This window comes from Zea mays, chromosome 6 (genome assembly GCF_902167145.1).
Source record: "Zea mays cultivar B73 chromosome 6, Zm-B73-REFERENCE-NAM-5.0, whole genome shotgun sequence".
NCBI lineage: Eukaryota > Viridiplantae > Streptophyta > Magnoliopsida > Poales > Poaceae > Zea > Zea mays.
Genome location: NC_050101.1, coordinates 96317088 through 96331091, shown reverse-complemented (window position 1 = coordinate 96331091; position 14004 = coordinate 96317088).

Sequence of the window (14004 nt, the reverse complement as noted above, 5' to 3'; positions counted from 1 at the left end):
GGCACGACACACAGCTATTGTAATACATCTCAAGTTCATTCAACCCATTTTATACATTGCGACTCAAAACATGGGTGGGAGCGGATTAATTAGCTTCTCTTAAACATTTCTAACTTAAAATGGATAACACACAAGTCACCTAAAATAGCACCTCGTTGGGGTCTAATATAGAGACATTAAAACCTGGCATAAACTCCATAAGACTTACTGGCTACTGAAGGACCTAAAGCACTTATGTGTAGATCTTAGCGGATTGTTCTTCAATTTTAACAAGGACCGACTTGTGCACGCTACTTGCCTCCAATAATTATTGGGCTACGATAACACACGTATAAGACCTCTAATCGATCAACAAGACATTTATTTATCTAAAGGGGCATGGAATGCAATATTTGACAAGGCAAGGCATCGACCCGCCATACAACAGAAAGCATGTCGACACCGACAGATGCTATCAACTAATCGTTTTTACAAATATTAAACTTACTTCTCGCTTTACCACTACACCACTCCTTAATCACACAACCACCACGAGCATCCTTCACCCGATTATATAATAGCAACCTAAACGTCGTGTTACACAATACATACATCTTTTCTTGCCGCGAGTATAACCATATTACGGCATATACCCGCACACCTCAAATAAATATCTCACGCCACCACTACTATATCACACCACGGCACACACACCTATGTGCACTAATTAAATCCTCGCATCCCATGTATTTCCAATTTACTCATCACATTAAACAACACAACATGTTTGCTTACCAAAACGTGAAGGCAACCTTGCTACGACATATAACCAAAACATTTTTATACCCACACACATTCCAACACCAACGTACACCACATCGACCAAAATATAATTATACAAACTACAAATCGCACACATCAACAACCGCTTGTTCTTTAACCGCAAATGCGATCCTACTAACGTGTATAGTCGAAACATATTACACACATCCACATATATACATGCATTGCCCGACATCAACCAAAGCATATGTATTATAAACTATAAATCAATCAACCTGAACGAGTCGTGACTAGACGCATGGCTGTCCACATGGCTCGGTATTTCGTCGAACGGGCAAAGCGCGACGTCGACCACTAGCTGTGATTAGACACACGCAACAGTTCAATATTTTTCCGAGCACAAAAATATGATAATAGCAAGGGCAGCGGGGTGTTTCTCACCACGGGTTTCGACGGCGCGGTTGGGGGCTGCGTACACCCGATTGGAGCCCGATGACGAGTGCGACGAGGCGAACCTCACAGCTGCGCTACTGCATCCAATGAAGGGATCGAGCGGGGGAAAAACAGGGGGAGATGCAGGGAGGGGCGTCACCCATGGGGTTGTTTCCTGTTGCTGCCATGGGGAAACAGGAAAGGAGGAACAGTGGGCGTCGGCCATGGAGTTCCTGCTGGGCGCCATGGAAGGAGAGGAAACGGCGGCCAGGAAGGAAGCGCTCTGCGCACGTACAGGAAAAACAGAGGGAAGAGACGTGGGGGAAAATGGAGAGGGGCGCTGGCTTCTTGCTGCTGGAGGTACAAGAAAGGGGGCGCTGCGCAGGGAGGAATGAGGGCGCCGCTGGCTTGAGGAAGAAGAAGGGCTTGGGCGCCATCCATGGGAGCGGCTGCTCCCTGCTTGCAGCTGTGTGCGCGCTGAATAGAGGAGAAGAGAGCCGTGCGTGAGAGGAAAAAGGGAGAAGAGAGAGTGGCGGCTAGGGGTATGGAGTGGTAATTTTCTCCAACTTGTAAGGGGAGGCCTCATATTTATAGCCATGTGAGGGCTAGGGTTTTTAGTGAGCCAAATGGGCTAGGCTAGAATGGGCTTGGCCCAAAATCCCAATTCGGGTCGCGCTAAATTTATTTTCCGAAATAAAAATATTCCTGCAGATTTCGTCTGTACGCAAAACAGAGTGAACTAGAGTTCGGACGAACGGACGATTGAGCGATTAACTCGGCTGAGAGTCTAATTTGATTTCGTTCAAAAATAATTCCCTACGCGTGATTTGAAAATAAATCGTCCTGAGATTTGATTGGCTTTGGATTTTTAATCGGGGAAGGCGAATCGTGGTAATTTAAAATCGCTGTCGATACGGGGTTTCGAGTTCGGTTCGAACATGGAATATTTAGCCGAGTCGGATAAAATTGATTAGATGACGACATATAGAGCATTCCGTTTGAGAGTACGGAGTCGAATTAATTTTTTTGGACACAGATCGAACATCGAGAAATCGGAGTCGGACACAGATCGAAGGTTGAGGATTTAGACTCGGGCACAACTCCACTAACAATAGTCGAGTGTTTTGATTAAATGATCTTTAGACAAGATTTTATAAATCGAGAATGATTAACGAGTTGGCATTCGAGCCGAGAAATAAAAAGTTTTAACAGGCTCCAAAACTGGCTGTTTCTCGTGATCGATTAACTCCGAATTCGGTGAACTTCCATGAGAAAGCCTGATAGACAGAGATAGACACGATCGAGAAATAGAAATTTTCACTGAGCATTCGCGTTAGGGACAAATCTCCCGACATAACACGAAACTGACACCTGGGGTGTCACACATGTCTTCTTCATTATCTTCAAGGTATGACCAAAAACTATTGAATCTTCCATCACCAGCATCTAAAATAAAGTTGCATGCACATTAGTATCTATATACTTCAAATATAACATATTGGAAAAATGAAGAAAAGTTCACCTTTAAAAGTGTGACGAAGTCAACTTTGACTGCACATCAAACCTTCCACCATTTTAGGAGTGAGACGACTGCGATGGTCACTTAAAAGCCTGCCACTTGTGGGACGGGAGTACAAGATATTTTAACGGATATTCGGGTATTTGGGTATGGATATTGATTTTTCGTACCTATTTTAAAAATATCCACGGATATCAGGTGCTACCCGTATCCATATCCATGGGTACAAACTCGTATCCAAAACCGTGCCCAACGGGTTTTTTATCCGCGGGTATGCGGATAAATCACATCCATTGCCATCCCTAATCTTTACCAAGCCTTTAGATGAGAAGACCTTTCGCAGGCTGCGTAGTGAGCTAAATGTCTTAGATTCGCGTAACTTGGATTGATCTAGAGCATACATGTGTTTTATGCCCTTGATCATGTTCCACTATACATTTTATTGCTTATTTATGGTGCTCAAGTTGTGCAAGGGATCCCCGGACCTCACAAGTCCATGTGTGAATGATGCACATACTTAGGGGGAGAAATGCTACAACTTGACCCTTTGAGACTAACTGTGTGCTTGAGTTTTCTTAAATTAGTCTCAAAGGAGGATTGAAAGGGAAAAGGTGAACTTGGACCATGCAAGACTTCCACTGTACTCCGATGAGAGGGTAATTTACTCCAAGTTCATCTCTATGCTCTTATTGCCTTTCTACTCTTGATTGAAGATTTTGGTGAGGCAATGAGGTTTAAGGGCCAATAATGATCCCGTTTTGGTGCTTAATGCCAAAGGGGGAGAAATTAAGGCCAAAGCAAGAAATGGATCAGCTACCACTTGAGAATTTTGAAAATAGTAGAGTTAGAGCTTTTGTTTTGTCAAAATACTCTTATTGTCTCTTACTGTCAAAAGTTGGTCTCTTGTGGGGAGAATGTTTGATTATGGGACCAAGGGGGAGTTTTTGAATCTTTGATCAATTTCTCTTGGAATACCTCTCTCTATGCCTCAACAAGTGAATTTGACTTAGAGATATGGATTTGAGTTTGATTTGCAAAAACAAACCAAATGGTGGCAAAGAATGATCTAAATATGCCAAATTTGAATCAAAAACAAATTTTTGTTCTCATTTGCATTGATGTTGCACTTCGTTAGTTGCTTTTTGTTGTGTTGGCATAAATCACCAAAAAGGGGGAGATTGAAAGGGAAATGTGCCCTTGGGCCATTTCTATAAGATTTTGGTGATTAAGTGCTCCACACAAATGCTTTGAGTGATATTTGTGCCAAAGACTCAAGAAGTGCAAATCAAGATTAAAGGTATGTTTCTAGACTTAGTACATTGTTTTGAAGACTAATGTATTGTGTCTAAGTGCTAGAAACAGGAGAAATCGCTTTGGAGATAAGTTGGCTGTGCTCAGCCAAAAGGCTGCTCGGTCTGGGTGCACCGGACTGTCCAGTGGTGCACCGGACAGTGTCCGGTGTGCCAGGACCAGTTCCGATGAATAGCCTGCTCTCGGGTCTCGACGGCGGCGTACGGCTATAAATTACCGGACTGTCCGGTGGTGCACCGGACTGTCCGGTGAGTCATCTGCGGCGAAGTCGCCGCTCTCCGGAAACAGTCAACAGCGTACGGCTAAAAATCACCGGACTATCCGGTGGTGCACCGGGCTGTCTGGTGAGCCAACGGTCGGCCGCGCCAACAGTCGGCCGCGCAACCCGCGCGTGACGCGTGGCCGAGCCAACGGTCGGATAGGGGCACCGGACTGTCCGGTGTGCACCGGATAGTGTCCGGTGCGCCAACGGCTCTAAATCTTCAACGGTCAGCTGCGTCAATTTAGGAAAGCAATCTGCACCGGACTGTGAACAGTGCCTGTCCGGTGGTGCACTGGACTGTCCGGTGCGTCACCCGACAGAAGGCAAGAATTGCCTTCCCAGATTGCTTCCAATGGCTCCTAGCTACCTTAGGGCTATAAAAGGGACCCCTAGGCGCATGGAGGAGCACACCAAGCATTCTTTGATCATCCCTAAGCACCAAGACTTCATTCTAGCGCATTTGATTCGTTGTGATAGCAATTTGAGCTCCTTTTGAGTTGAGAACTCCGTGTGTGAACTTAGAGCTCAAGTTGTTGGCTAGTGTGCATGTTTGTGCTCTTGCTTTGAGTCTTGTGTGTGTTGCTTTTCCCACCCTTACTTCCGTGCTTCTTTGTGATCATCAAATTGTAAGGGCAAGAGGCTCCAAGCTGTGGAGATTCCTCACGAACGGGATATAGTGAAAGAAAGAGAAACACCGTGGTATTCAAGTAGGTCTTTGGACCACTTGAAAGGGGTTGAGTGCAACCCTCGTCCATTGGAACGCCACAATGTGGAGGTAGACAAGTGTTGTACTTGTCAAACCACGGGATAACTCGCGTGTCTCTTGTGATTGCTTTTTGTGTGATTGTTGTGATTCGCAAGAACTTGCTTTATAGTCACTTGGCATTATCTCTCTAACACTTAACCAAGTTTTGTGGCTTTAAGTTTCAAGTTTTTACAGGATCACCTATTCACCCCCCCTTTAGGTGCTCTCATTCATCAAGCGCCTTCACTTCGCCTTCAATGTGTTCGCAGGTGCTTGATATGTTTTCTGCCGAAGGGGTAATTTTTTTAGCACTAGCTCCAACCGAGTTGAAAACTTCTTTCAATCGCTGTATGCAGCGGCTGCCAAACTCAAACAAATGTCCTGAAGCTCTTTCAAAGATTATTGCAGTTTTGTGTTTTTGTCTACTTCAGCTTCGTATTTTGTCTGCAAATTTTTTCTATCTTGATCGAAGCTCTCTGATTTATGGAGAAGTTCCTTGTTTAATCTAGCATTTTCGGCTTGGGCTTCTGCAAGTGAACCCTCCATTGCTTGAAGCAGAAAATCCTTCTCAAGAGAAGCTTCATAGTCTTTAATTTTGTTTTCTAAACCCTTGATTATAATTTCGTTCTTTTTATCTTCGAGGTCCTACTAGCTACTGCATTTGCAGTGCTTTGCTTAGCAGCATACTGTCGGTGTTTTGGGTCCGACCGCACACCCGGGGTTGCCCCTCGAGGTGTTTTTAGGAGTAGGACGATGTCGCCGACTGTAGCAAAATGGTTCGTGCCAGATGCACGAGGGACAATGGACAGCGTTTGCAGGTTCGGGCCGCTTAGAGACGCGTAACACCCTACGTCCTGGTGAGGATGCTTTGTGCAATGGGTTACAAGTCAACTCTCTGAAGTGAGAACGTAGAGGGTTGAGGTGGATGGCTAAGTAGTGAGATCGATCGTTCTGAAGGGGTGCCCCCTGGGCCTTATATATTCGACCGTGGGGCGATACATGTGGATATGATAACAATGTGCTCCTAAAGAATAGTGAACTATTTGAGTCTATCTTCCTATGATTCTGTCGACCAATCCTCGCCTGGTTCCGCTGCATGAGGCTCCATCGCGGGAAAGTCGGATCTTCTGCTGTGGTTTCTCGCTCAACGCTGTGGGGCCATCCGGTCTTGCATCGATCCGGCCCTACGTCGATCTGCTTTACTGATTGTCTCTCCCCAGGCCCATGAAGGAATGACCCTACGATTTATTATGCCCTTGGGCCTTTCGTGAGGTCTTTTACCCTTCCAGTGGACCCGGGGGATATCTGTCCCCCACAAGCCCCCGATCTTTGGGTTGATTTTGAGGTAATCAGCCCAAAGATCCTAGGCCTAGCTTGTAGGTTATTTGGAGAAAAACAATTTCTTACTGTCTCCCTCTGTTGTGATCACTCGTACATTGGAGCTTTGTTTTGTGCTTGTGCCTTAAGAGTCGACATTTCATATTGTAGGACCCTGGACTTCATTGGGTGCACCAGAGGTGCACCCAATGGGTGTAGCCCCTGAGCTTCGAGTAGATTTTAGAAGGTAATCTACTCGAAGGTCTTCATCAGAGATTATTTTTATTTTCTTCTCATACTTTGGTTGAGGGCCAGCCTTGTCTTTTAATCTTGTCTTATGCCTTAGAAGTCGGCACTATCTTGGCTTGAAATGGTGATCCATGGGGTGCACCGAAGGTGCACCCAATGGGTGTAGCCCCCGAGCTTTGAGTGGATTTTTGAAAACAATCCTCTCAAAGGTCTTTACTTCATGTCCTTTTGCCGTGAGTCATATTTTCTCTCTTTTTTTGAACGCCTTAGAGGTCGGCATTATGTCATCCATATTATGCTTTAGAGGTCAGCATTATGTCATCAGTATTATGCATCCGAGGTCAGCACGTATTTTGTCTTTTGCAGCCGAGTTCGTGATCCGGCCATATCTTGCTAGGTGGTGCAATTTATTTGCTCTGCGACCGATTGGACATTTGATGGACGTTCCCTGGCTAGTCTTCACGTCGCTTCCGTCGGTCAGATTTTGTACTTCACCGGCTATATTTGGCTTTCCTTTGATCCTTACTGATATCTCATTTTTGTCTTAGGGTGTTCATTGCACGCTCTGCACGGATGTGACAGTTTTTGAAAAATATGCTGATAATTCCTGGGCGTCCCCCTCCAATGGGTGTGGGCAAGGGACGGCTTGGTACGCTGAGCGTTTTAGCCAGCTGCTTCTGAGTAGTAATGTGATGTGACGGTGGGCGTAATCATATCCTCCGCGCTGTTGACTGGAGTCCCAATGGGTGTTGCATTGCGTGAAACGGCATCAGCCGCGCGTCTTCAGACGGGTTGAAGTGTGTATTGAATGCCTCGCGACTGTTCAGTGACCGCGGTTGGAGGTGAGCGGTTGCTTCCTTCTTCTATAAATAGTGCCTTTGCCTCTCTGGTTTTTTCACATCCCTTGATGTTCTCCACTGCTTGCCTTCTTCCTCTCCTTGCATTTCCGCCATGGGCAAGAAACGCAAGCGCGAGCCGACTCCTCCGTCCGAGGACTTTGGTGACTCGGAATACTCAGAGGAGGAGTTCTCCTCTGAGTCCGAGGGGTCTCCGGCTCCCATCCCTCTGCGTGAGTCGTCTGATGGGGCTTGCCGCCGAGGTCTGGACTTACATCCGGGCCGTCGAGCGCTCCGGGCTCGCGAGCTCGGATGAGTCGGAGTACTCCTCGAACGAGGAGGACTCGTCCGAGGAGGACGGTGGCGGCGACGGCGAAGGCGACGACGACGACGATGACGACGACGACGGAGGCGATGGCGGCGGCGACGACGGTGATGACGGCAGCAGGGGCAGCAACGGAAGCAGCAGGGGCGGCAGCGGCGGCGGCGGCAGGGGCGGCAACAAGGCCAGTGGCTAAATGCCACTGGTTTTTAAATATTAGTATAGATTAGAAGTAGTATAGTGAAATAATGTAGTAGTATTAGTAATGTAGAGTAGTATAGTGTAGCGTAGGTAGTAGTAGTGGTAGTAGTAGCAGTAGTAGTAGTAGAATGTAGTATAGTAGTATCAATAGGGAAGTTATCAACTCTTAATGAGTTGATTTGTAAGTACTGTTACTTCCCTTAATGAAGAACGACTTTGTCTCCTCTGGTACTAATTACTGTGCTTCATAGTAGGTTGATCTCTTATTTGTGGAGTTGATTCATTCGGAATAGTAACTGAATAACTCGGGCATCGTATCGCCGCTTCAGGGGTGATGGCCGAGCTTACTACTGTCGATATTTACGCATTTAAATTAGAGTCCGAGTGATGATGAAGCCGTGCCAGCATCGGAATAACTGTTGACCATGTCGGCGCTCTTAGATGCGACAGCCGAGTTACCTGTAACAACATCAGCATTTTTTAGAGATAACCGCCGAGCGGCTGAGGATATCGTCGACGCTTTAGTGATAGCTGCCGAGCGACTAAAGATATCGTTGGCGCTTTAGAGATAGCTGCCGAGCGACTGAAGATATCGTCGGTGCTTTAGAGATAGCTGCCGAGCGACTGAAGATATCGTCGGCGCTTTAGAGATAGCTGCCGAGCGACTGAAGGTATCGTCGGCACTTTAGAGATAAATGCCGAGCGACTGGTGATAATGTCAGCGTTTTAGAAATAACAGCCGAGTTAAAACGGGCCATGTCGGCCACTTTGAGGATAGTAGCCGAGTGATGATGTGGCGCACCGGGGTTTTAGAAGTAGCCGCCGGGTGACGACGTGGCACGCCGATGTTTTAAAAGTAACTGCCGGGTGCTGACTGGGCGCTTTTGGAGACGGTATCCGACTCAGGAATATCCCGCGTATACTGCGCTTTCAGCCGCCTCTGCTTTTCGTGCCCTAGTTCTTGCCTTCCTGCCTCCAAATCCTCTCTGCAATTCGGCTCTCGCTCTGTTTGCTAGCAGAATTGAGATGGCGCCCAAGAGAAAGGCCTCGAGTTCATCCGCTGCAGTAATTCCTCCCATCGACCCCAACAGCCAGTTGCCTTTCACAGGTAACCACACGTCTGTTGTCTCCGAGTCTGATCTCCTCCACCTCGTGTCCATCAGGGTTCTTCCCCCGAGGGAGCTTTGTTCTTGGCGGATTTGCCATGGGGTCACTGTCTCGACAGAGGATACCCATGAATCCGTGGTTTATGTTCCTTTTCTTCTCCGCGGTCTCGCTCTCCACATTTCTCCCTTTTTCCGCGGCCTCCTTGATTTTTATCGCCTTAACTTGACCCACCTGAATCCCAATTCTATTCTTCAAATTTCTATTTACGTTCATTTGTGCGAAGCTTTCCTTGGTGTGCTGCCACATTTCGGGTTGTGGAAGTACTTGTATCACTGCCGCCCTGGGATGGCCGGGGGTCAGCATCAGCTGGTTGGGGGTGCTAGTCTGGAGATGCGCCGTGGGAGGAAGACTAAGTATCTTGAAATCCCTCTCAAAGACAGTATCAAGGGATGGCGCTTAGAATGGTTTATTGTTGAGAACCATGGAAATTCTCTCCCCCACGGTCGGGAAGACAGCCGGATGTTCGCACTCCGAGTTGGACTGAGTCTCCCACGGATCAGGAGGTAGCTGAGGCGAGGGCTTTGCTAGCTGAAGTTGGACTGCTGAAAGAAAGGGGTCTGACTGCCGAGGCTGTGGTTGCTGATTTTGTTTTCAAGAATATTCAGCCATTGAAGGACAGGGCATACCCGGCTTATCTGTACCGAGGTCTAGCTGACTCAACTCGGGTTACCAATAGGAAAATTCCCTCTATAGACTTGGTGAACCGACTTGAGATGATTCTTAGAGGCAAGGTATCAAATATTGGTGCCCCAATGGCATACTCAGCATGGAGCCTGCCTCCTCCCAAAGCCTTCACTCTTTTTGTGTCGAATCCACCTGTCACTGATGGCGGTTTGGGCCTTAGAGTGCGACCCTCTGCCGAAGAAGTTAACACTTTGGTTGCCTCACTCGGGGAAATTCCTGATGACGAACGGCAAGTCCACTTTGAGGTGCCTTTGGATCCCAGTGACGCGGAAATAAGCGCTATGCTTGATTTGCTGGCTGAGGACTCTCTTGATGCTGCTCCTGTCAGGACATTGGTGGTGGCGCCTCTCCCAGAAGCTAGTACGACTTTGGATATTCAGAAGCCTGCCAGTGCTCGCCCGAGACGCCCTTGCCGAGCCAATCAACTTGATCCTTCTGCTGATGAGCAGGAAAAGAAAAAGAGACGTCTTCGGCAAGTATCTAGTTTGGATCGGGGCGCTGGTCCTTCGGTTCCTGCTGCTGGGGAGGTTCCTGTGCCTGATTTTACTGACGCCGACCCTAATGGGTGTGCTCCATCTGCTGCTGAATCCAATGGGTGTGTTGCTTATGTTGTTGATGAAAACGACAGGGAGGAAGAAGATGAGGTCCCTCTGACTCGGAAGAACAGTCGGCAGTATATTGCTAGTGGGGAGAGTAGTGGAGTTCCTTCTCCTGCTCTGTCAGCTCTCGTTGGTCTACAGGAGTTATCTCTGGCGAACTTTGATCAGACTCTAGAGGACATGGTTCCAGAGGACCTTTTATCAGAGCCAGCGGATGATGGTGTGATGGAGGTTTGTGCTGATGTGCTTGATGCTGGGTTGAGGTCATCCCGCGCCTCATCGACCTTAGAGCGCGGTCTTGAGGGTCAGGAGACTGACTTGGATCATCTCGGTCCCATGGAAGTAACTGAGGGGCTTTCAGCCTTAGAGGCGGCCACTGCGGAGAACTTGGCCTTCAAGGATGGTGTTGACGCTTACCCAGCCCCCGAGGGTGTTGCCGAGGGTGACTCGGCTCGGGTGGGAAGTGCAAGCCATTGCCGAGCCCCCGGGGGTACTGCCGGAGATGATCCGGCTCACATGGGTAGCGCAAACTATGACCCAGCCCCCGAGGGTGTCCGAGCGGGGTCTCCCTCTTGTACTTCCATGGACGTTCATGCGGGATCGCCTCCGCACTCCGGCTGCATGGTGGTAGCCCAAGCTTTGGACCAGGGAGTCGCTTTAGAGGGCAGCATCCCCGCTGGCCAAGTTTTGAGCTCTGTTGATGGCACTGAGTTGGTCCCTGCTGGTTTGTTGCAAGCTGCTTCGGGTGGCGACCTTACGCCTGGTCGTCAATTGATCTCTAATGATTTGGGAGTCCCTTCGTTCTTCTCCAATCTCCAGGTACTGTGATATATTCTGTCTTGACTTTTGTACCGTATGAACTGCTGTCATTACATCCGTCTGTTCTCCTTATCAGGCTTTGGTGGACGGGATGGCTAGCCAGCTGAGGTTGCAGGGTTCTTCTGTTCCAGAAGGAGCTTTGTCTTTTGCACGTTGGAATCCGGTGTTACTTCAACAACGTGTCTCTGACTTGGAGGCGACCAATGCTGGTTAGTGCTTTTCTGCTTCTTTTTGTCTTTATTGTTGAACTGCCTTACATTCTGACCCTTTTTTTTGTTTGATTGTCTCCTGCTAGATATGACTCGACAAATTTCCACTTTTGAAGAAAAACATTCTCGAGATCAGGCTGAACTGGTCCAGCGGTGTTCTAATTTTGAAGAAAAGTATTCTCAAAGCCAGACTGAACTAGCCCAGGTCTCTACTGCCTTAGATGACGCCAATGCACTGAGCTCTTCCCTTCGTACTCAGCTTGATTCTGAAAAGGTGACCTATGAAACTGTGCCTTGCATTGCTGTGATCCTATTGCTTGTTTGATGTTTGAAAGGAGTTGATTCTTGTCTGCAGGAAGAAAAAGTGTCCTTGCTGCGTCTCGCGACAATCTCGACAGACTGTATCGCGACTCTAGCAATTCGTTGACCATCCTGGAGAGGAGTCATCGCTTCTCCATGGAGGAGTTAGATAATCTTTGCTGTAGACTGCAGGAATCCACGGACGACATGATCCGTCTCAGGCAGTTGATATCGGCTAAGGATGCTACTATCAAAGAACTCCGTGCTTCCAAGAAATCCATCGCCCAGGAGCTAGAAACTGCTCAATTGGCTGCCAAGGTTGCTGAAGAAACTTCCATTACTCTGAGAGCCCAGCGCGACAGAGCCATGGACAAGGCCATTCGGGCGGGACGAATCTTGATGAGGAGACCCGGCGTAGTTGTTCCTGAAGATATAAGAGCTGACGTGAATGCTGCTCCTGATTCCTCAAGTCGCCCTTCCTCGTCGGTTGCTCCTGAGAAAGACATCGTGAAATAGAGAAATATTTTGCGTGCTTTGAGCGCGCGGTTAGCACGGTCATATATTTATTAGAGGACACCAGTTTAGCATTTGAATGATATTGCTATTCTCCTATTGTTTTAGAATTCAACAGTACATAAATTTGCAGTAGTAAAAGGCTGTGTGATGGTTTTGAAGCTTGTTTACGGGATATAGAAGTCATCCCTATATGAGTGGTCGTAAGCGCGTCAGATCATCTTAAATCGCTGCCGACTTAAGTCGATTGCTTCTGTTTATAGGGCATAGTGGTCACCCCGAGTTAAGTAAGCGCGAGCATGTTGCACCGTCTTAAGTCTTTGTCGACTTAAGCCGATTGCTCAGTTAGCAGGGCATAGTGGTCACCCCGAGTTAAGTAAGCGTGAGCATGTTGCACCGTCTTAAGTCTTTGCCGACTTAAGCCGATTGCTCCGTTAGCAGGGCATAGTGGTCACCCCGAGTTAAGTAAGCGTGAGCATGTTGCACCGTCTTAAGTCTTTGCCAACTTAAGCCGATTGCTCCGTTAGCAGGGCATAGTGGTCACCCTGAGTTAAGTAAGAGTGCTAGTCAATCATGAACAAATTGAGTATCTTTGAAGCCTTCTTTATTGATGACATATCTCCCATTTTACAGAGTACACTGTCGTCCCGATAGCTTTTGAAATTCAGCTAGGGGTAAAACTTCCTGAGGTGTTCTATATTCCAAGAGTTCCCAATTTCTGTGCCGTCCATCTGAGTTAGACGATATGATCCCGGCCGAGTGACTTCTACTACTATGAATGGTCCCTCCCACAAGGGTGACAACTTGTGCCGTCCTTCCCCCGTTAGAATTCGGCAGAGGACGAGATCTCCCACTGAGAAGGATCATTGCCGCACGGCCTTGTCGTGATAGCGTCTCAGAGTCTGCTGGTATCGTGCTGATTGAATTACTGCATTCAGCCGTTCTTCTTCGAGTACATCAATGTCCTCCAGCCTAGTAGCTTCGGCTTCTGCTATGTTTTCGAAGACCAACCTCGGCGCCCCGAATTTGAGATCGGCGGGTAATACTGCCTCTGACCCATAGACCATGAAGAAAGGAGTATTTCCATGTAGAGCTCGGCTAGGTTGGGTTCTTAGGCTCCAAACGACGTAGGGCAATTCCCTTATCCACTTTCCTGCAAACTTTTCATTCTTTTCGAAGACCCTTTTCCTGAGTGCCTCCAGTATCATCCTGTTAGCTCGCTCAACCTGCCCGTTGGCCCTCGGGTGCGCCACTGAAGCATACTTGATCTGGATGCTCTTTTGCTCGCAGAAATCGAAGAATTCTGAACTTGTGAAGTTGGGTCCTAAGTCAGTTATGATATTGTTTGGTATTCCAAATCTGAATATTATGTCTTGTATGAATTCCACGGCCTTAGCCGAGGTTAAAGAAGCAATGGGTTTGAACTCTATCCATTTAGTGAATTTGTTGATTGCTACCAGTACATGAGTGTATCCTCCTTGAGCTTTCTTGAAAGGTCCAATCATATCCAGTCCCCAGCATGCGAAGGGCCAAGTTACTGGTATGGTCTGTAATTGCTGTGCTGGTAGATGTTGTTGCTTTGACAAGTACTGGCAAGCTTCGCACCTTTGAACTAGCTCGGCTGCATCGCTTTTCGCAGTTGGCCAATAGAATCCTGACCTGAAGACCTTCCCGACTAGTGTCTTGGACGCTGCGTGTGTTCCACATTGCCCATCATGGACCTCATTCAGAAGTTGCTTCCCAGTAGATGAGAGAAT